The 22,227-nt window shown below is 49.9% G+C and overlaps 1 long non-coding RNA gene across 2 annotated transcripts; it reads left to right on the forward strand.

Moving 5' to 3' along the window:
- Window positions 1-17,882: 17,882 nt before the first annotated feature.
- LOC142250696 (uncharacterized) lies at window positions 17,883-20,241 on the forward strand. 2 transcript variants are annotated; one of them, XR_012725258.1, is made up of 6 exons: window positions 17,883-18,582; window positions 18,671-18,738; window positions 18,822-18,884; window positions 19,678-19,800; window positions 19,894-19,952; window positions 20,053-20,241. It is a non-coding gene; the product is annotated as an uncharacterized LOC142250696 (long non-coding RNA). The 2 variants fall into 2 exon arrangements; XR_012725257.1 differs by having other exon boundaries at window positions 17,883-18,738.
- The last annotated feature ends 1,986 nt before the right edge of the window (window positions 20,242-22,227 follow it).

Consider the following 22,227-nt stretch of genomic DNA (forward strand, 5'->3'; position numbering starts at 1 on the left):
ACAGAAAAATGAAAATTGCTGGCTTTGCGTAAAATTCATGAATTTGCCATTTTTATGAATTTTGTGCAAAAAAAGTCAGCAAAAACCACAAGTCAAAAAAAGAAAAATGACTTAAAAAAATACACAAATGAGGAATCGGGCCCTTGGTATATAGATTTCCTTTGCAGAAACTGAATCCTCAGACTGACTTCACCTTAGGTGACCCCACACTGATGTTTCAGAGCCTCACAAGTTATGAATCTTATTCCTTCCTGTACAGATCGGCAGCCTTTGACATTCTGATTTTCGTAGTTGTGAAACTACAACTCCCAGCATTCCTTAAAGGGAGCTGTCATCTGATTCATGCTGCCCAATCTCGTCCGATAAGGATCAGAGCCCTGCGGTACGATTGGAGCCAGGTATATTTTTCGGTGAAATTTTCTGCCGTTTCAGACAATATATGATTAGAAAAATTTACCAGGGACCATGGGGAGAGACAAGACCATTCTGGCGCGACCCCTGGGTAGCTTATCCCTGTGACACTCTTGTTGATTCACAGTTTTTTTCAATGTGTGTCCCTAGTGCCTAGTGAGAGACATGTCAATTTGTGATGAGCGAGCGCTACCATGTTCAGTACTCATGCTCGGACGGGCTAGACTCAAAATGAGTAGGATGCTCAGACGGGCTAGACTCAAGATGAGTAGGATGCTTGGACAAGCTCTACTCAAAACGAGTAGGACGCTCGGACGAGCTCAACTCAAAACGAGTAGAACGCTCGGACAAGCTCAACTCAAAACAAGTAGGACGCTCGGAAGAGCTCTACTCAAAACGAGTAGGATGATCGGACAAGCTTGACTCAAAACAAGTAGGACTCTCGGACGGGCTCAACTCAAAACGAGTAGGACGCTCAGATGGGCTCAACTCAAAACGAGCAGAATGCTTGGATGGACTCGACTCAAAACGAGGATGCTCGGACGGGCTCAGCTCAAAACGAGCAGAACACTCGGACAGGCTCGACTCAAAACGAGTAGGACGCTCAGACGGGCTTGACTCAAAACGAGGATGCTTGGACGAGCTTGACTCAAAATGAGTAGGATGCTTAGAGGGGTCGACTGAAAACGAGCAGAACACTCACACGGGCTTGACTCAAAACGAGCAGAACGCTTAGACGGGCTCGACTCAAAATAAGCAAGATGCTCTGACGGGCTTGACTCAAAATGAGGACGCTCGGAGGGGCTTGACTCAAAATGAGTAGAACACGCGGACGGGCTTGACTCAAAACGAGCAGAACGCTCGAACGGGCTCGACTCAAAACGAGTAGGATGCTCAGACGGGCTCAACTCAAAATGAGGACGCTTGGACGGGCTCGACTCAAAAGAAGTAGGACGCTCAGATGGGCTTGACTCAAAATGAGTAGGATGCTCGGATGGACTCATTTTGAGTACCAAGTATAATGGACGTGAATGGGAAACTCAATAATTTTTCCAGATCTTTCAGAAAAATGCTCGCGTTTCCCATTGACTTCCATTATGCTCAGCAATTGAGTCGAGAACGTCCGCGTCCGACTTCTCGTTCCGAGCACGGAAGTGCTCGCTCATCACTACTGTCAATCACGTGGAGTGGCGCTGGACTAGTCTCGTCTTTTCCTTCTCACACCGGCGTCTCAGAGGAAAATACCTCTTATTGCACTCTCTTATTCGTGCCGCCGGCGTTTTGGACAGCATAAATCAGCTGACAGTGTATGTCTGAGATTTGTAGTCTCGGAAGAGCCGGAGTGCCGCAGGTTGCTGATCCCAGGTTTACAAGCAGTAGTGATCCACAGATATCAGCAAATATGGATCCAAGAAATCTGTCAGCAGAGTATGGGCTGCTGACGACAGGAGAACATCGTAGGAAATAACAGGGTTAATTATCTAATCGTACCTGAAAGCGCGACTCCATCATTGAAGACGGCACCGCGGGGAACGTGACAATAAGCAGAAACCCTCCGCTGTGTATTGTCTGTTTATTGCCGTGTATGACGGTCACATTATGTGAAGTAAGGCAAAGGTCTGTGACATGAACATATAAAAGGAAGAAAAAAAAAATTGGAACATTTCCAGAAAATATCAGTGTTTACGGCACAGACCTGCCGGTCAGGATTCAGCGAGCGCCGTCCTGGAGGGCGCCACACACCCGAATACTGCACTGGATGTTCTCATGGCAGGTATTTGTGTAGGGGACACTTGCTTCATTGGAAAGAGTGTAAAGAACGCTTTTGGTTTTGGAAACTTTGCATAGGAAGACCCCCATACACACACAGCAGACCACCCATGGGGCGAGCAAAGTAATACCGGCCATACATTCAACCTGATAGCCGTCTCTCCAGGAACGCTCCGATGTTCTCAGAGAGCAGATCCTCTGGTAGTGACTTATCCCCCGGAGAAAGGATCGAGTATCAGAAATCTGTTGGGGGGAATCCCCAAAACAAGACAGATCCCACTGAAATTGGCCGACTTATCCAATATACAGTCGGTACGGAAAGTATTCACACCCCTTTAAATTTTTCACTCTATTTCATTGCAGCCATTTGGTAAATTCAAAAAAAGTTCATTTTTTTCTCATTAATGTACACTCCGCACCCCATCCCCCCATCTTGTAAGAAAAAAACTGAAATGTAAAAATTTTAAAAAATTTATTAATATCACATAGTCATAAGTATTCAGCCCCTTTGCTCAGTATTGAGTAGAAGCCCCCTCCCTTCTGAGCTAGTACAGCCATGAGTCTTCTTGGGATCCTGGATTTGGGGATCCTCTCCAGTTCCGTCAGGTTGGATGGTGAACGTTGGTGGATGCCATTTTCAGGTCTCTCCACAGATGCTCAATTGGGTTTAGGTCAGGGCTCTGGCTGGGCCGGTCAAGAATGGTCACAGAGTTGTTCTGAAGCCACTCCTTTGTTATTTTAGCTGTGTGCTTTGGGTCTTTGTCTTGTTGGAAGGTGAACCTTCCGCCAAGTCTGAGATGCAGAGCATCTGGAAGAGGTTTTCATCAGTATATCTCTGTACTGGAAGCTCTGAGGCAAGGACATTCTAATCCCTGGTGAGCCAGCGGAAGGGTGAGACTCTGTTGCCTGTTACATTTGTGTTTTGCTGGTTATGTGTTATGTACCGTTAATTCTTCGGGGATCCAATAAAGTCTTAATATTGTGATTCCCTCACCCTGTGTTGTCTGAGTAGTGTTCCGCCCACGGTTAAGGAGGTTGTGCGTTCAGTTGGGATGAGCCCTGAGCCACGCTGTCTTTCTAAAGGCGGATGGTTCAGTGGACAAGAGCACCCACTGAGCCCCGTGTCTCCACAATCACCACATATCGGCCATACGATGGGGGCGGGGACTATCGAGCTCGACATCGCTAGCATCGGCTAGCGATGTCGCAGCGTGTAAAGCGGCCTTTAGACCCAAACCCTGTCTCTAAAGTCCTATAGCAGAGAGACAACCGTGACACAGAGATAGACTAACAGGGGAAACCAAAATGCTATCTCACAGCTCGCTCACACAGAGGTATAAGACAATAAGGGTAAGGAGGAAAATAAGAGCAGGGAGGAAACATGACAGGAGGTTTCTCCACAACACCAAGCAACTCAATCACCAGCAGGACTGGGACACAACAGCACACAGACCAACACAGCATAAAAGACTATAGTCGCCGTAGGAAGACAGATTCCACCATCTTAAAATGTCCGGGACTAACTGTAATAGGTTTCTAACAAAATGTGATCCCAAAGGTAACCAGCAGACTAGCAGAGTTAAACTCCTGCTAATCTGACCATTAATGCGTACACAGCTGGTTGAGGCCCGAGCCTGTCTGTGTAATTCAAAAACACCAGAGAAACCATAGTGCGGAGTGTCAGAACCTGTAGTGTGAACAGCGTCTGATGCCGCCATGACACTAGGTGAGCTTTGATCAAAACTCCATATGACCCTTATCATGTGTGTGTGTATGTATGTATGTATGTATATACAGTATATATATATATATATATATATATATATATATATATATATATATATATACATACATACATACGTTGAGGTCTTGAGGTAATGGATAGTTTTTTATACATAGATACATTATTATATGGGCACATGACACCTATGTAGAATCTGTGTCTGTCATGAAGGGTGACCCTGGTGGTCAACAAAGATTACAAAGCTGATGGCTATTTCTATTTTTTATTTTTTTTGGGGGGAGGTCATTTTGGCTCATAGGAAAAGCCCTTTATTACAGATGTGTGATAATTAGGGGTCCTGTTGGGGGTCTTGCACTGGGGTCCACGAGCTTTGTCACCACACTGCTTACATACAGGACGCTGTGACGCTCCATAACTCTATCTGCAGAGGTTGGGGGCTTCACATTACTATTATAGTAATCTGCTTCTACTGTGCCAAAGAATAAACTAATATCTCCCCTCAACTGCCTGAGATTCACATGACACAAACCTCAGCTGCTGCAGAACATCATAATACACACCGCAGGTCTTGTCAGTCTCAGTTGAAGAGGTTCTGCAGCAGTTGAATTGTCTATTGTTTAGCAATAGTGTAGCATCCACAAGTAATATTATAAAGAAATAGTTGTAGTACCCGGCGTTCCCCAGAATAGTAACTGTTTCTCTCCCAGTCTCTGTCTGTCTCTTTCCCTGTCTGTCTCTTTCCCTTTCTGTCACTTTCCCCGTCTGTCTCTTTACCTGCCTGTCTCTTTCTCTGTCTGTCTCTTTCCCTATCTGTCTATTTCCCTGTATGTCTGTCTCTTTGTCTGTCTCTGTCTGTCTCTTTCCCTGCCTGTCTCTTTACCTGTCTGTCTCTTTCCCTGTCTGTCTCTTTCCCTTTCTGTCTCTTTCCCCGTCTGTCTCTTTCCCTGTCTGTCTCTTTCCCTGTCTGTCTCTTTCCCCATCTGTCTCTTTCCCCTTCTGTCTCTTTCCCCGTCTGTCTCTTTCCCCGTCTGTCTATTTCCCTGTATGTCTGTCTCTTTGGCTGTCTCTGTCTGTCTCTTTCCCTGTCTGTCTCTTTACCTGCCTGTCTCTTTACCTGTCTGTCTCTTTCCCTTTCTGTCTCTTTCCTCGTCTGTCTCTTTCCCCGTCTGTCTCTTTCCCAGTCTGTCTCTTTCCCAGTCTGTCTCTTTCCCCGTCTGTCTCTTTCCCCGTCTGTCTCTTTCCCCGTCTGTCTCTTTCCCCATCTGTCTCTTTCCCCATCTGTCTCTTTCCCTGTCTGTCTCTTTCCCTGTCTGTCTATTTCCCTGTATGTCTGTCTCTTTGGCTGTCTCTGTCTGTCTCTTTCCCTGTCTGTCTCTTTACCTGCCTGTCTCTTTCCCTGTCTGTCTGTCTGTGTCTTTCTCTGACTGTCTCTTTCTCTAGCTGCATTGTGACACGCCAACATTCTTCTGAAGTTCTGGCTGCATTGTAGCTCCCAGCTCCATTGACTTTAATGGAGGCAAGATTTTTGGCAAATAACTGTAAAGCGCGTGGTTAAAATTTCCTCTAAAAACAGTCTATGATGTTCCCTGAGTCAAATGGAGGGTCTGTGCAAAATTTTGTGATTGTACATGCGACGGTGCAGATTCCTTTAGCAGACATACACACATACATATACACACATACACTCAGCTTTATATAATAGATATTCCCCATAGACATCTAATGTTTAATAATAAACAATTTATACAATACATAATATATATTATCTACCAAGCAAAAGAGTTACTATTTACAAACAATGAGAAAACCTGTTTATATAAATCTTTTCCAACGCACAGATTTCTATACATTTATATTATAAGAAAACAGACAGGATATTATTATTCCACATTCTCTGCCCCATTCATCGGTTGCAGCAAACATGGCGGCCGGCTGCTGTGATGTCACAATGCTCGGGGTTCTCCATGATGATGTCATAATGGAATGGAATGCCGGCGGGTATAGAAGCCCCCGCACAGGGACATCACTGCCATTTCTTGAGTTGATGCTTTTGCTGACACTTCCCTTTGGTTCTGGAAGAGTGATCTAGTTTGTGCTCCACATCTAGTGTTTACTTCCTATTACTTGTTATTGATCTTTGATCAGGGCACAATAATACCGGTGCCCGGAGAGCTCAGTTCTCCAAATTGTATCAGCTCCAGGTACCTAAGACATGAGTGCCCGGGAGCTGCGTCAGCTGATCGCTGACAATGAAGCATGGCTGCGCCGACCACAAAATCAAGGTAAGTGAAATATTGGGGGACGATAGACAATATTCACACCCTATAGGGCAGGGGGCTCAAACTCGGCTGGGTATAAGGGCCACACATAGAGGAAAAAATTGGGGAGGGTCGCACTCTTTTCAGGACAAAGTGACATTTTTATTGGTACCATATTTTTTTTCTATACAGCTTTGTAACTCCATTTTTGAACATTTTTTTGGGGTTTTAAAAAAAAAAATAAAAATATATATACACACACACACACACACATTTTTGCTGCTGGTGAAAAAAAAATCTTGCTTTATTTTGTTTATATATTTAATCTCCTTTTTGTAAGTAATACAGTTTTACAATTGGCACCATATAGTAATTTTGGCCAACATTTTGTAGTAGTGTTCCAGTCCTGGTCCACATCTTTTAGTAATGTCACCATCCTGCTCCACATTCTGTAGTAATGTGCCCATCTTTGTCCCCTTGTAGTAATGTGCCCATCCTTGTTCCCTTGTAGTAATGTGCCCATCCTTGTCCCCTTGTAGTAATGTGCCCATCCTTGTTCCCTTGTAGTAATGTGCCCATCCTTGTCCCCTTGTAGTAATGTGCCCATCCTTGTCCCCTTGTAGTAATGTGCCCATCTTTGTCCCCTTGTAGTAATGTTCCCATCCATGTTCCTGTCCTGTAGTAATGTTCCCATCCTATAGTCAGGGGCGTACATAGAAATCATTGGGCCCCATAATAAAATTTCTAATTGGGCTTCCCCCACCCAAAAAAAAATAATAATAATATTCGGCTGGGTCTCAGAAGAGCATATCCCACAACTTTGCAGCCCTTACCAATTAATTTTCCTCTTATTGAAGATTCCCCTTTCATTGCAGCCATAAAATATTATGGCAACAAAAGTGCCCCACAGACACTGTATGATACACCCACAGTAAATTCTTCCACAGTACCCTCCACACGCACACTATGATGACCCTACTGTACCCTCTTCAACTACTCTGGCAATGAATGGTGATCCCCGACACAGTAAGATCCCCAACTGTGACCCCCCCACACAGCCCTCCATGCAGTATAATGGCCCTTACTATCCTCCAAATAGTATAATGGCCCCCACACAGCCCTCCACACAGTATAACGAACCCCACATAAACCTTCATACTGTATAATTGCTTTCACACAGCATAATGGCCCTCATATAACTCTAGATAAAGTATAAAGGCTCCCTCATAGCTCTCCAAATATTATAATGGCCCCGCAAAGCCTACCATATACTATAATGGGCCTCACATAGTCCTCCATATAGTATAATGGGTCTAACATAGTCCTCCATATAGTATAATGGGCCCCCTATAGTCCTCCATATAGTATAATGGGCCTCACATAGCCCTCCATATAGCATAATGGGCGCCATATAGTCCTCCATATAATATAATGGGCCTCACATAGTCCTCCATATAGTATAATGGGTCTCACATAGTCCTCCATATAGTATAATGGGCCTCACATAGTCCTCCATATAGTATAATGGGACTCACATAGTCCTCCATATAGTATAATGGGCCTCACATAGTCCTCCATATAGTATAATGGGCGCCATATAGTCCTCCATATAGTATAATGGGCCTCACATAATCCTCCATATAGTATAATGGGCCTCACATAGTCCTCCATATAGTATAATGACCTCACATAGTCCTCCATCTATTATATAAATCTGAGTTTATGTATGTATGTGTGTATGTCCGCTAAAAGAACGCACACCGTCGCATGTATAATCACAAAATTTTGCACAGACACTCCATTAACTTACAGTTATTCGCCAAAAAACCTGCCTCCATTAAAATCAATGGAGCTGGAAGCCAAAGTGCAGCCAGAACTTCAGAAGAATGCACAACCACGCCTGTGAGGCAAATCCCGGGATATGAAGATGAATTATGACTTCCAGTCATAATCGCTCATCACTCCCTGGCAGTGCCCCCCTCCCTTCTTGTTCTCAATGTCCAGCATCTGTGAAGGTGTTACACCTCCATGGCCATCTCCTGTGATATGGAGATGAGATGATGTGGGAACAATGGACACAGGAGGACTCCCTGCCGTGACCCTGTGGTAGGAGCTGCTATCTAATTAGCAAGCTTGGAAGTATCCAGACAGAACGACTCCAGTAAAAAATGGTTCATATCTCGCAAGCCATATTTCCGATAAATATGGCAACCATAAAAATGGTGTCTCCGCATGCGGACGATGCTGGCACACCCTTTTTATGGGAGCGGGAGCTTGGGAAATACCCCAGGCGTGATATCAGCCAATGTGGAACTAGTAGACAAGTCATGAGTCCTCTCATTCTGTAGCTAAATTCATAACTGTCACAATGAGAGCATTGGCGTCCGCCTACGACGCTCCCAGGCCAAGTTATGGCCATATTCCATGTTGTGGATTTTGTCCATAACTCCAGCCAGGGGTGGAGCAGTGCTCCCTCTGAGGTCACGAAGGTAGGAGGGGACCTGGATTTGCCCAGGTTGATAACCCTACTTCGGCCATTTTCCAGTGTTCTTTCGCTGGGGGTCACGTGCAGGAAACATCTGTGGGAGTTCCTAGAAACCTGGTCTACAGCGCCCCCCTGTGGCCAGACGCACAAGGTAACTGATTGAATTGCATACCTGTTTGTAAACCATGCTTTATCTGTAACTGTACTCTGACATATGTATATTCTGTAGATTCCCTATTGTATATATTGTAGTTTCTAGTGTGCTTTAGGCTGATTAAATTATATAATTAATCTTGGGCTGTTCTGTTATCTCGATCTTGAATCCCACGTCTGTGTGTTCGGCTAATAGTTACCGTGAAGCGGTTGGTGGCAGCGAGTTGTGCCAAGGATTATTGTGGGGAGGCCAGTGAGATCCGGGGAGGTTTTATATATTCCGCCCGCGGAGGTCGGGGGAATATATACCCTACTCTCACTGGGGACCCTTCAATAATCGGCATAAGTAGTATAGCGGCCTCCTTGCTTATTGTCGGGCAATTCCATAATTGGCCTGACTATAAGAGGGGCGCTAGAGAGCGCGTCACGTGCTCTGTCGGTCGGGAGGTATAAAGGAGGGGTGACCCCCACTTGTTACCCCTCGATTGTGACGTACTGGTAGCCAGCGCGGGGGATTTCTGAGTGACCCCCCCGGTGGTTGTGACATATTGGTGGCATAGCGGTGGGATCGAGATAATAGTGTGTGTGAGTGTGAGACCCATACTCCCAGACACTAAAGACTGCCTGCAGCAGCTGTGGCTGCTGGGGTCTTCAGACTAGCTCAACACTAGAGTGTCAGAGTGCAGATACTGTAAGGTGTGTGGAGGCATCAGGTGTCAGTTCTGTGTCAGTGACCAAAAGTCTGCAAGAATGGCTGATGGCACCAGGAGCAGAGCTAGGCAACTGGCCAATGCTAAAGCAGGAGCCGAAGAGAGGGAGGACGGTGCTGTGGACAGTAATGAGGAGGTTGCCCACGAGTCCTCCAGGAGCTCGACGCCAGAAAACAGCTCTGCAGAGGACATTGCACAACCTGGCACTGCTGGACAAGATGAGGAGCAGCTCACCCAAGGGTCCTCAACGAGCCAGATGCCAGCCCTCCGCTCTGCAATGGACAGTGAATCACCAGGCTCTGCAGCGTGCCGCAGATCACCACTTGCCAATCCCTCCGGCCTGAGAGGTGCAGAGGCCCTCCTTCAAGCTGCCTTGGCCAGGCTTATGGCTGGAGACCGGGATACCTACGAGATACTCATGGCCGAGCGTGGGCGACAGGCAGCGCGTGACGCTGAGGCTGCGGAGCGGCAAGCAGCGCGTGACGCTGAGGCTGCGGAACGGCAAGCAGCGCGTGAGGCTGCGGAGCGGCAGGCAGCGCGTGAAGAGCGAGAGCGACAGGCAGACCGTGACTACCAGCTGCAGCTAGCTCAGCTCCGGCCCTCATCAGCCACATGTGACCTTCAAAACACCAAACTTCCAAAGGTCCGTGTTGAGGACTTCCCAGTGCTGGAGAAGGATGGAGACTTGGACTCTTTCCTGACTGCTTTTGAACGGACTTGCTTGCAGCACCATCTGGACAAGGATCAGTGGGCCAAATACCTGACCCCCCGTCTAAGGGGTAAGGCCCTGGATATCCTTGGGGACTTGCCTGCTGAGGCAGATCAGGGCTACGACACCATCAAGCGGGCCCTGATCCAACAGTACAACCTCACTCCAGAGTCCTACCGCAAGAAGTTCCGGACCCTGCAGAAGGGACCAAAGGACTCCTGGGCTGACCACCGGCGGGCACTTGCCCGAGCTGCCGACCACTGGACCCAAGGCCTGCAGCTTTCCACCGGACCAGAGATCCTGGACTTGGTCATCACGGAGCAACTCTTGTGGAACTGCCCTGAGGATCTCCGCCAGTTCATCCGAGACCAGAAGCCAAAGGGGTCCACGGCTACAGCTGCCCTGGCCGATGACTACACCAACAATCGGGCTCCTGAGGCCAGGAGAGCAGCCACCAGCAGCACCTGGAGAGGGGGTAAGATGAACTCTGCGACTGCCCCACCTGCCCCTAGACTGCAGGGGGTGTCCCCCTCAACTCCCCTCTCCAGGCCCGTGGCAGAGCCAAGACGGTGCCACCAGTGCAACCTACCTGGACACTTCAAGGCCATGTGCCCTCAGCGTCCCAAGGCCCCGGCTCCGTCCCCGTCCCAAGGGCCGCCCAAGGTGTATTGTGTGGGTGGGGGTGGTGGTAGGTCCCTGGACAGCTTCCAACCTGTCACCGTCGGCCGGTCTGTGACCATAGGACTGCGAGACAGCGCCTCGGAGGTGACTCTGGTGCGGCCTGAGATGGTGTCCCCCCAAGACTTGATCCCTGGAAAAACCCTCGCTGTCTCCGGGATTGGAGGCATTGACCCGGCGCTGCCTGTTGCTGACATTTATGTGGACTGGGGCGCAGGGCGAGGGGTGAGGGAGGTGGGGGTAACTGATCGGATCCCCGCAAACGTGCTACTTGGGACAGATTTGGGGCAGATAACCTCCCAGTTTGGGCCCCCACCAAGGGCTGAACCTTCAGCCAGTACGGACATGACTCCTGACAATGTTAATGTGTTATCTATGAATGATGTGAGAGAGGGGGGAGTGAACTCTGATATTTCTGCTTGCACAGACACCATAGACACACACACAGCTGCAGCTGTGACAGGGGAGGGGGTCAGAGAAAGGTGTGACAATGCCTCTACAAGTAATCAGCCTGTGAGCTGGGATCTGCTGCCCTCTGCAGGGATAAGCAGAGAGCAGGGTGCTGCAGGGGGAGGACCAGTGTGTGGGGTGGGGGCTACCACAGCAAATGTGGGGTCCCCAGAGATTTCACAGCGGGGTTCTGTTGCTGCAGGAGGGGAACAGGCAGGTGAGATTGGGGCCGGTCCAGGAGCGGAAGTGCTCCCAGGTAAGATCTCGGTGCATGGTTCCCCCACAACCGGGGTGTCAGGAAGCCAGGTCGGTCTGCCTGAACCGGCGACTTGGTCAGGAACGGAGGAGGAGCAGGCACGACCCACGGTCGCAGCGGCTGTGGCCGCTGTCACCCGCAGTGGGAGTGCTGGAAGCCAAGGGGCCTCCCGGAGGTCCGATAGCTCTTCCCCTTCTGACCAAGTGGCAGCCGAGTCAGGTGGAGGCCAGGACACAGGTCCCGGGGTACTGACCGAAGATGTGACAGTCTCGTCGATTCTGGCCACATCTAGTCAGGGGTTTCAGGCAGCGTTAGAAGCTGACGACAGCCTGAAAGCTCTTAAGGAGCAGGCGGCACAGCCTCCCTCGGACTCGGACCCGGAGCGAGTGGTCTGGGACCAAGGACGGCTGTACCGGGTCACGGTCCAGCAGGGTTCACCGGAGGCGTGGCCCAGGGACCGACAGTTGGTGGTACCCTATCCGTTCCGGACGGAGTTGTTGCGGATCGCACATGAGATTCCGATGGCCGGACACCTAGGGATCGCTAAGACCAAGGCCAGGTTAAACCAGCATTTCTACTGGCCAAAAATGGGGGCCGATGTGGCTGCCTACTGCCGTTCGTGTGAAACCTGTCAGAGAGTGGGGAAGGCGGGGCCACGCCCCAAAGCCCCACTGGTATCTCTGCCCATCATCGATGAGCCTTTCAGGAGGGTGGCTGTGGATCTGGTCGGCCCGCTGGCCATCCCCAGCAGCTCCGGGAAACGCTTCATACTGACGGTAGTGGACTATGCCACCCGGTACCCAGAAGCAGTGGCCTTGTCGTCCATTCGGGCTGACAAGGTGGCCACCGCATTGCTGGAGATTTTCTCCCGAGTGGGTTTTCCCCAGGAAATGCTCACTGACCGGGGGACCCAATTCATGTCCCAGCTGATGGAGGCCCTCTGTAAGCAAGTCCAGGTGCGACATCTGGTGGCCAGCCCGTACCATCCACAGACTAATGGCCTGTGCGAGCGGTTTAATGGCACCTTAAAGCAGATGCTTAAGATGTTGGTCGACTCCCATGGGCGTGACTGGGAGCGGTATCTCCCACACCTGTTATTTGCTTACCGGGAGGTTCCACAGGCCTCAACAGGATTCTCACCGTTTGAGCTCCTGTACGGGCGACGTGTGCGGGGCCCCCTGGCTCTGGTGAAAGAGGCTTGGGAAGGGGATTTGGCCACCCCTGGAGTGTCGGTTATCGAGTATGTCGTGCGCTTCCGGGACAAAATGCAGGCCTTGACGCAACTGGTACACGACAATATGGCTCAAGCCCAGGCCGATCAGAAGCGTTGGTACGACCAGAACGCTTGTGAGAGGACCTACCAAGTGGGTCAAAAGGTGTGGGTACTGGTCCCCGTACCACAGGACAAGCTTCAGGCAGCCTGGGAAGGCCCATACCTCGTGTACCAGCAGCTCAACCCTGTGACGTACCTGGTCACCCTGGACCCTGCCCGTGGAAGGCGGAAGCCCTTCCATGTGAACATGATGAAGGCACATCATGAGCGGGAGGCATGTGCGCTCCCCGTGTGCAACCTGCCCGAGGAGGGAGAAGCGGAAACCCTCTTGGATATGCTAGCCCAGGTTAGGGCAGGCGGATCCATTGAGGATGTGGAGGTTGGCCACCAGCTCTTGGAGGACCAACGGTCCCAGCTGTGGGCCACCCTACACCCCTTCCGGGGGTTGTTTACCAACCAGCCCGGAAGGACTGACTTGGCTGTCCATCACGTGGACACTGGGGATCATCCCCCGATCCGGCGTTCAGCATATCGGGTCTCCCTGGAGGTGCAGCAACACATGCGCCAGGAGATTGACGAGATGCTGAAGCTGGGGGTGATCCAGGCATCCAACAGCGCTTGGGCCTCGCCTGTAGTCCTCGTCCCTAAGAAGGACCGAACCACTCGGTTCTGCGTGGACTACAGGGGGCTCAATGCTGTCACGGTCGCCGATGCGTACCCAATGCCACGCATCGATGACCTGCTCGATCAGTTGGCCGGGGCTCAGTACCTGACCATCATGGACCTGAGCCGGGGATATTGGCAGATCCCCCTGACTCGCAAGGCCAGGGAACGCTCTGCCTTTATTACCCCATTTGGACTATACGAGTCCACGGTGATGCCATTCGGGATGAGGAATGCCCCTGCCACTTTCCAGCGGATGGTCAACACCCTGCTCAAGGGACTTGAAGGGTACGCGGCCGCGTACCTGGATGACATTGCCGTCTTCAGTCCCACCTGGGAGGACCACCTAGAGCATCTAGCACAGGTGCTCAGGCGGATCCACCGGGCAGGTTTGACCATCAAGCCGGGAAAGTGTCAGCTGGCCATGAGCGAGGTCCAGTACCTCGGTCACCGGGTAGGCGGGAGAACACTGAAGCCCGAGCCTGAGAAAGTGGAGGCCATCGCATCCTGGCCCACCCCCAGGACCAAGAAGCAGGTGATGTCCTTCTTGGGGACCGCTGGGTACTATAGGAGGTTTGTTCCACGCTATAGTAGCCTGGCAAAGCCCTTGACGGACCTCACCAAGAAGAAGCTGCCCTCTGCAGTCGATTGGACAATGGACTGCGAGACAGCCTTCCAGGCCCTAAAGGACGCCCTGTCCAGCCCGCCCGTGCTACAGGCAGCCGACTTCACGCGGCCGTTTGTAGTACAGACCGACGCCAGTGACTTCGGCCTCGGTGCGGTGCTCAGCCAGGTGGACTCTGCGAGCCAAGAGCACCCAGTCTTGTACCTGAGCAGGAAGCTGTTACCAAGGGAAGTGGCCTATTCCACGATGGAGAAGGAGTGCCTGGCCATAGTGTGGGCCCTGCAGCGTCTGCAACCCTATCTATACGGGCGCCACTTCATCGTGGAGACGGACCACAATCCCCTCAGCTGGTTGCACACCGTCTCTGGGACGAATGGGCGATTGTTGCGATGGAGCCTTGCGCTCCAGCAATACAACTTCACCATTCGCCACAAAAGGGGCCGTGACCACGGTAACGCAGACGGGCTGTCCCGACAAGGAGAGGTCGCGGACGGGCGCACGGGGGAACACCGGAGTGTGCTGCCCCCTAGCGCCCTCAAAAGGGGGGAGGTGTGAGGCAAATCCCGGGATATGAAGATGAATTATGACTTCCAGTCATAATCGCTCATCACTCCCTGGCAGTGCCCCCCTCCCTTCTTGTTCTCAATGTCCAGCATCTGTGAAGGTGTTACACCTCCATGGCCATCTCCTGTGATATGGAGATGAGATGATGTGGGAACAATGGACACAGGAGGACTCCCTGCCGTGACCCTGTGGTAGGAGCTGCTATCTAATTAGCAAGCTTGGAAGTATCCAGACAGAACGACTCCAGTAAAAAATGGTTCATATCTCGCAAGCCATATTTCCGATAAATATGGCAACCATAAAAATGGTGTCTCCGCATGCGGACGATGCTGGCACACCCTTTTTATGGGAGCGGAAGCTTGGGAAATACCCCAGGCGTGATATCAGCCAATGTGGAACTAGTAGACAAGTCATGAGTCCTCTCATTCTGTAGCTAAATTCATAACTGTCACAATGAGAGCATTGGCGTCCGCCTACGACGCTCCCAGGCCAAGTTATGGCCATATTCCATGTTGTGGATTTTGTCCATAACTCCAGCCAGGGGTGGAGCAGTGCTCCCTCTGAGGTCACGAAGGTAGGAGGGGACCTGGATTTGCCCAGGTTGATAACCCTACTTCGGCCATTTTCCAGTGTTCTTTCGCTGGGGGTCACGTGCAGGAAACATCTGTGGGAGTTCCTAGAAACCTGGTCTACAGCGCCCCCCTGTGGCCAGACGCACAAGGTAACTGATTGAATTGCATACCTGTTTGTAAACCATGCTTTATCTGTAACTGTACTCTGACATATGTATATTCTGTAGATTCCCTATTGTATATATTGTAGTTTCTAGTGTGCTTTAGGCTGATTAAATTATATAATTAATCTTGGGCTGTTCTGTTATCTCGATCTTGAATCCCACGTCTGTGTGTTCGGCTAATAGTTACCGTGAAGCGGTTGGTGGCAGCGAGTTGTGCCAAGGATTATTGTGGGGAGGCCAGTGAGATCCGGGGAGGTTTTATATATTCCGCCCGCGGAGGTCGGGGGAATATATACCCTACTCTCACTGGGGACCCTTCAATAATCGGCATAAGTAGTATAGCGGCCTCCTTGCTTATTGTCGGGCAATTCCATAATTGGCCTGACTATAAGAGGGGCGCTAGAGAGCGCGTCACGTGCTCTGTCTGTCGGTCGGGAGGTATAAAGGAGGGGTGACCCCCACTTGTTACCCCCCGATTGTGACGTACTGGTAGCCAGCGCGGGGGATTTCTGAGTGACCCCCCCGGTGGTTTGTGACAACGCCCTTGAATGTAATGTTGGCGTGTCACAATGCAGCCAGGGAAAGAGACAGACAGACAGGGAAAGAGACAGAAAGGGAGACAGCCTGGGGATTCCTGCCCAGCCCGCGGATAGCAGCATACTCACCTCTCCTCACCGAAGCTCCTCGTTCGGCCGCTATCTGTTCTTTGCACACCTCAACACGGCAGCGACTGTCGCACATTAGTGATGTCACCGCTGTGCTGAGCTGTCACAGAATAGACACCAGTGGCACAATGATGAGAAGGGAGCGCTACGCTCGGTCTCATCATTACTTTGAAATGTATCGGCATCTGTGATGCCGGTACATTTAAAAGTGCGATCCTGGTGCTGGCACTGACACCACGAGCAGCCGCTCCCAGGTCCCTCCAGCTCACGGACCCCATAGCAGTGGCCTGGCCTGCCTCTATTGATGGTACGCCACTGCCTATAGTAATGTGCCCATCCTTGTCCAGTTCTTGTAGTAGTGTGCCCCATCCTGGTCCTCATCCCATAGTAATGTGCCCCATTGTGGTCCTGATCCTATAGTAATGTGCCCATCCTAGTCCCCATCCCGAAGTAATGTGCCCCATCCGTGTGCCCAGCCTGGGTGAATGAGTCCATCCTTTTGCCCATCCTGTAGTAATGTACCTATGCAGGTCCTCTTCTTGTAGTAATGTCCCCTTTACTGAACCTCTTCTTGTACCTCTTCATGTAGCAATGTCTCATCCTATTCCCCTGTTGTGCTATTCTACACACAAACACACACACACACACACACACACACACACACACACTTCACTCACACTCTGACCTGTGCAGCCTCAGCAGGAAACACACACACAGACACCAAAACTTTATTCTTACCACTTGTCCTCAGTTGCCTCAGCATCCTCTTTCCTGCTTCATGCGGCTCGCAAGCATGTGGACCTGGTAACGATCGCAGCCACTGTCAGCGCTTTATCTGACATTCAGATGAACGTTCTGCTGGAGCTGTGCAGAGTCAAGATCTCTCTGCACAACTTTTCCAATAGCAGCCGCTGGCCAATCAGAGGCAAGCAACTGATGTCATACGTGTCAGTTGCTTGTCTCTGATTGGCCGGTGGCTGCCATTGAGTTGTGCAGAGAGAGCTCGACTTCACAGCTCCAGCAAAACGTTCATCTGAAATAAAGAGATGATGGCTGCGGCCCTTGCATTGGCTGTGATCATTACCGGGTCCACGTGTTTGGGGGCCGCATGCAGCCCACAGCCGCATATTTGAGACCTCTGCTATAGGGTATTCCTGGGAGGAGATATCATGGGGTATGATGGGCCACATTTTAGGACAGACACTGCAGGTAAACAAAAGTCCAAAACAAGGCAATTTTTTCTAGTGATTTCCTCTCCCTAAACACCACAGCAGCAGATGAGCCGATCCCTATAGGCCCAAAGTGTTTGACAAAATTGGAAATAATCATGATAAATTATCATTTCTTTATAGGTCAGGCCATAACTGTCCATAGGTTGAGGTCTCAAGAAAGACATCAGAGAAGACCTACCAGAGGACATCAGAGAGACAGCAATGCTGTCACTGAGAGGAGAGGGAGACCTGCCAGAGATCCTCTACACCGTAGGGGACAAGAGGGCAGGGAAAGAAGCCGCTCTCCTCTAAGACCAGCCCCTGCCGGGCCCTCCAGCACAACAGCGGAGGGAAGCAGTGGCAGGAGTAGAGATAGAAGCCTCTCTCCTCCTAGACCAGCCCCTGCCGGGCCCTCCAGCTCAACAGCGGAGGGCAGCAGGGGCAGGAGCAGAGAAAGAAGCCGCTCTCCTCCTAGACCAGCCCCTGCCGGGCCCTCCAGCACAACAGAAGAGGGCAGCAGGGGCAGGAGCAGAGAAAGAAGCCGCTCTCCTCCTAGACCAGCCCCTGCCGGGCCCTCCAGCTCAACAGCAGAGGGCAGCAGGGGCAGGAGTAGAGATAGAAGCCGCTCTTCTCTAAGACCAGCCCCTGCCAGGCCCTCCAGCTCAACAGTGGAGGGCAGCAGTGGCAGGAGTAGAGAAAGAAGCCGCTCTCCTCCTAGACCAGCCCCTGCGGGGCCCTCCAGCTCAACAGCGGAGGGCAGCAGGGGCAGGAGTAGAGATAGAAGCCGCTCTCCTCCTAGACCAGCCCCTGCGGGGCCGTCACCATCCATCCACGCACCTATTCAACCGCAGGCAGAGCCTGTGATCCCACCACCACTGCCACAGGTGCAGCCACCTGTACAAAATGTACCTGTGCCGAGGAGAAGGCGTGGTAGGATTAGCTGGAGAGCTCGCCAAATTGCGAGACTCCCAACAAGGAATGTAACCTCACAGGAGGAGGGCGAGAGATGTCCCATATGTATGGAGGACTATCAGATCGGAGAGCAGCTCACAGTCGTCCCGTGCAACCACTTCTTCCATCCGGGTTGCATTTCTGACTGGCTGCGCTCCAGCCCTCACTGCCCCCTGTGCCGTAACCACTGCTTCAGACGCGCACCACAATGACATCTTAAGATGTCCATGGTGCGGGCAGTGGAGGAGACCATCTTGAATTCCAGCCCAGGTAAGGACCCTGCATTCATTACAACTAATTTGAAGGCTGTAAAAAAATAAATAAATCATCTTTGACTTCTTGCTGTTCTGTTCTCTAGTTACCATCAGCTTTGGTCAATATAAAACATGAAGGGCTAAACCCAGGACGTCCCCCAAACACCGGACGGTAAGTCACCCCTCCCTCCTCTGTCCAGTGATATGTATATTACATGTAACAGAGAAATAATCGCTGCTTTCTCCTCTTTGTAGAAGGAAAGTCAAAAAACTATTGAAAAACAAAGAATAATTAGATCAGAACAACCTGTACTTCATGTAAGGAAATATTAGGATTCCATTTATTTTAGTCTCCAGCTCATTTTACTAGGAATTTATTCATATGATAAAATCAGGGGCGGAACGATCATGGTCGGGACCCCTGCGGGGCCTGGGGGGGTACAGGGTGCTATATAATAGAAGAATAGGGACAAAGATACAAGCATGGGATAGGAAAGCTGGTTACTGAGTGAAAGAAATGCTTTTCCTCATCACCCAACTTTCCCATGCTCTGCTATACATCTTTCTCTCAGCACCAATCTTTCTCATGTTATGATATCATGGGAAAGCTGGGTGCTGAAAGATATATAGCAGAGCATAGGAAAGCTGGGTGCTGAGGGAAAGAGGTAAAGCAGAGCATGGGAAAGCTGGGTGCTGAGGGAACGTTATATAGCAGAGCATAGGAAAGCTGGGTGCTGAGGAAAAGAGGTAAAGCAGAGCATGGGAAAGCTGGGTGCTGAGGGAAAGTTATATAGCAGAGCATAGGAAAGCTGGGTGCTGAGGGAAAGAGGTAAAGCAGAGCATGGGAAAGCTGGGTGCTGAGGGAAAGTTATATAGCAGAGCATAGGAAAGCTGGGTGCTGAGGGAAAGAGGTAAAGCAGAGCATGGGAAAGCTGGGTGCTGAGGGAAAGTTATATAGCAGAGCATAGGAAAGCTGGGTGCTGAGGGAAAGAGGTAAAGCAGAGCATGGGAAAGCTGGAGGTGGGGGGAGGTCAGGTCCAAATCTTACAGCGGGGCTATAGAACTCTAGTTACTCCATTGGATATAATGATTTGTCATTTTCTCTTCACAGAAATCTGCATTATTTTAAAGGCTGGAAAAAAATCCTCTTTATCTTCCAGTTGTTCTGGTCTCTTTGGTCACTTCTCACCAAGCATGAAGGACCATGAACGTGGACCTCCCAAAACAGCGGATGGTGAGTTCCCCTCATTTCCTCTTCTCTCTCCGCCCCATGATCTGTATATTACATGTAATATAATACTTATTGTTGTGTTTTTCCTTTTTACAGACAGAAGCTCCAAGTCTATAAACCATTGAGGGATTGGATCAGAGCGACCTGCGCTTCATGTAAGTAGATATTAGGATTTGCTTCTTTTCTTCAGCTCCTTTGTATTTCCTTCAGGAATCTGTTGATGGGATGTAATATCTTGTCGTCTTCTCTTTCCAGAAATCTACACAAGTTCCAGGTCATTTCCATCAAGATCCACAGATTCTCATCGGCTCCATGGAGACAGATCCATCATGTGCAGAGATCCTGAGATCAGCTGAAGCTCCAGACGATGTTCTCACATATTCACATACGGGCGGCACGGTGGCTCAGTGGTTAGCACTGCAGTCTTGTGGTGGCTCAGTGGTTAGCACTGCAGTCTTGTAGCGCTGGGGTCCAAATCCCACCAAGGACACCATCTGCAAGGAGTTTGTATGTTCTCCCCGTGTTTGCGTGGGTTTCCTCCGGGGTCTCCGGTTTCCTCCCACACTCCAAAGACATTCTGATAGGGAATTTACACAAAATATTCATAAAAATAAATCATATTGACCTTGTCTATGTCTGGTTGTGACTTTACTATATAGAATTATGTTACATAATGATAAGTGACTGGAGGGAGTATTCGGGAGTAGGGATGAGCGGACCCCTGGATGTTCGGGTTCAGTGGGTTCTGCCAAACTGTAGTTAAAAGTTAAGCTCGGCACCTGAACTTGACCCCGAACCTCAAACCCCATAGAAGTATACGGGTGCAGAACCTATATAGGCTGGTGAGGGATTCCAAGGGCCAGCGGTAGGCCCCGGGGTCCCTCACCCTAGACACAGGATTTCCTTTCGCTTGGTACTCCCCCATATCTAGCATGAGAATGTGACTGCAAACTTCTAAATTCTCACAGCGCACGCACTGCACGCTGTCAGGATTCTTAGGTCCCGTATATATAATGTATATATATATATATACTAGCTGTACTACCCGGCTTCGACCGGGTTAATAACTGCTGTTAACAAAATAGAATGTATTAACAAAAATGTATTCTGCACACAAAAACCACAAAACAAATAGAAATGTAACTATTAAAAGGCAAAAACTAAGCTAATAGAAGCATTTCACAACATATATTTCAACACCACAGATATTCCACACAGATTTAACATCCTATGACCGCACACATACTGAGAATGTCCTTTGTTGCCTATATTAACCAATCAGAGCTCAGATTAATTAACTGTAGCAAAATAGAAGCTAAGCTGTGATTGGTTGCTATTGGCAGCCTGATAAATCTCCAGGCAACAGAAAGCCCTCCCCCTGACAGTATATATTAGCTCACACATACACATATAGACAGGTCATGTGACTGACAGCTGCGTATTTCCTATGTGGTACATTTGTTGTTCTTGTAGTTTGGCTGCTTATTAATCAGATTTTTATTTGTGAAGGATAATACCAGACTTGTGTGTGTTTAGGGCGATTATGTGGTGAGGTTGGTGTATGTGTGGTGAGATGTGTGCTGAGGGTGGTATATGTGTTCAAGCACGTGGTAGTGTGTGGTGCATTTTGTGTGTGTGTTCATATCCCTGAGTGTGGTGAGTATCCCATGTCGGGGCCCCACCTTAGCAACTGTACGGTATATACTCTTTGGCGCCATCGCTCTCATTTTTAAGTCCCCCTTGTTCACATCTGGCCGCTGTCAATTTGCCCCCAACACTTTTCGTTTCACTTTTTCCCCATTATGTAGATAGGGGCAAAATTGATTGGTAAATTGGAACGCGCGGGGTTAAAATTTCGCCTCACAACATAGCACCCGGCGCTGCCCGGGATAGTAACTGTCTCTCTGTTTCTCTCCCATTCTCTGTCTGTCTCCCCCTCTGTATATATCTCTCTGTCTCTCTCTCTTTGTCACTTTCCCTGTCTGTCACTTTCCCTGTCTGTCTCTTTCCCTCTCTTTCCCTGTCAGTCTGTCTCTTTGTCTGTGTCTGTCTCTTACCCTGTCTATGTCTGTTTCTTACCCTGTCTGTGTCTGCCTCTTTCCCTGTCTGTGTCTGTCTCTTTCCCTGGCTGCATTGTGACACGCCAACATTCCATATAAGGGCGTGGCTGCACATTCTTCTGAAGTTCTGGCTGCACTGTGGCTCCCAGCTCCATTCGCTTTAATGGAGGCAGGTTTTTTGGCGAATAACTGTAAAGCGCGGGGTTAAAACTTCCCCTTGAAACATAGCCTATGACGCTCTCGGGGTCCAGAAGTGTGAGTGTGCAAACTTTTGTGGCTGTAGCTGCAACGGTGCGGATTCCAATCCTGGACATACACACATACACACACACACACATTCAGCTTTATATATTATATATATATATATATA

This window comes from Anomaloglossus baeobatrachus, chromosome 9 (genome assembly GCF_048569485.1).
Source record: "Anomaloglossus baeobatrachus isolate aAnoBae1 chromosome 9, aAnoBae1.hap1, whole genome shotgun sequence".
Taxonomy (NCBI): domain Eukaryota; kingdom Metazoa; phylum Chordata; class Amphibia; order Anura; family Aromobatidae; genus Anomaloglossus; species Anomaloglossus baeobatrachus.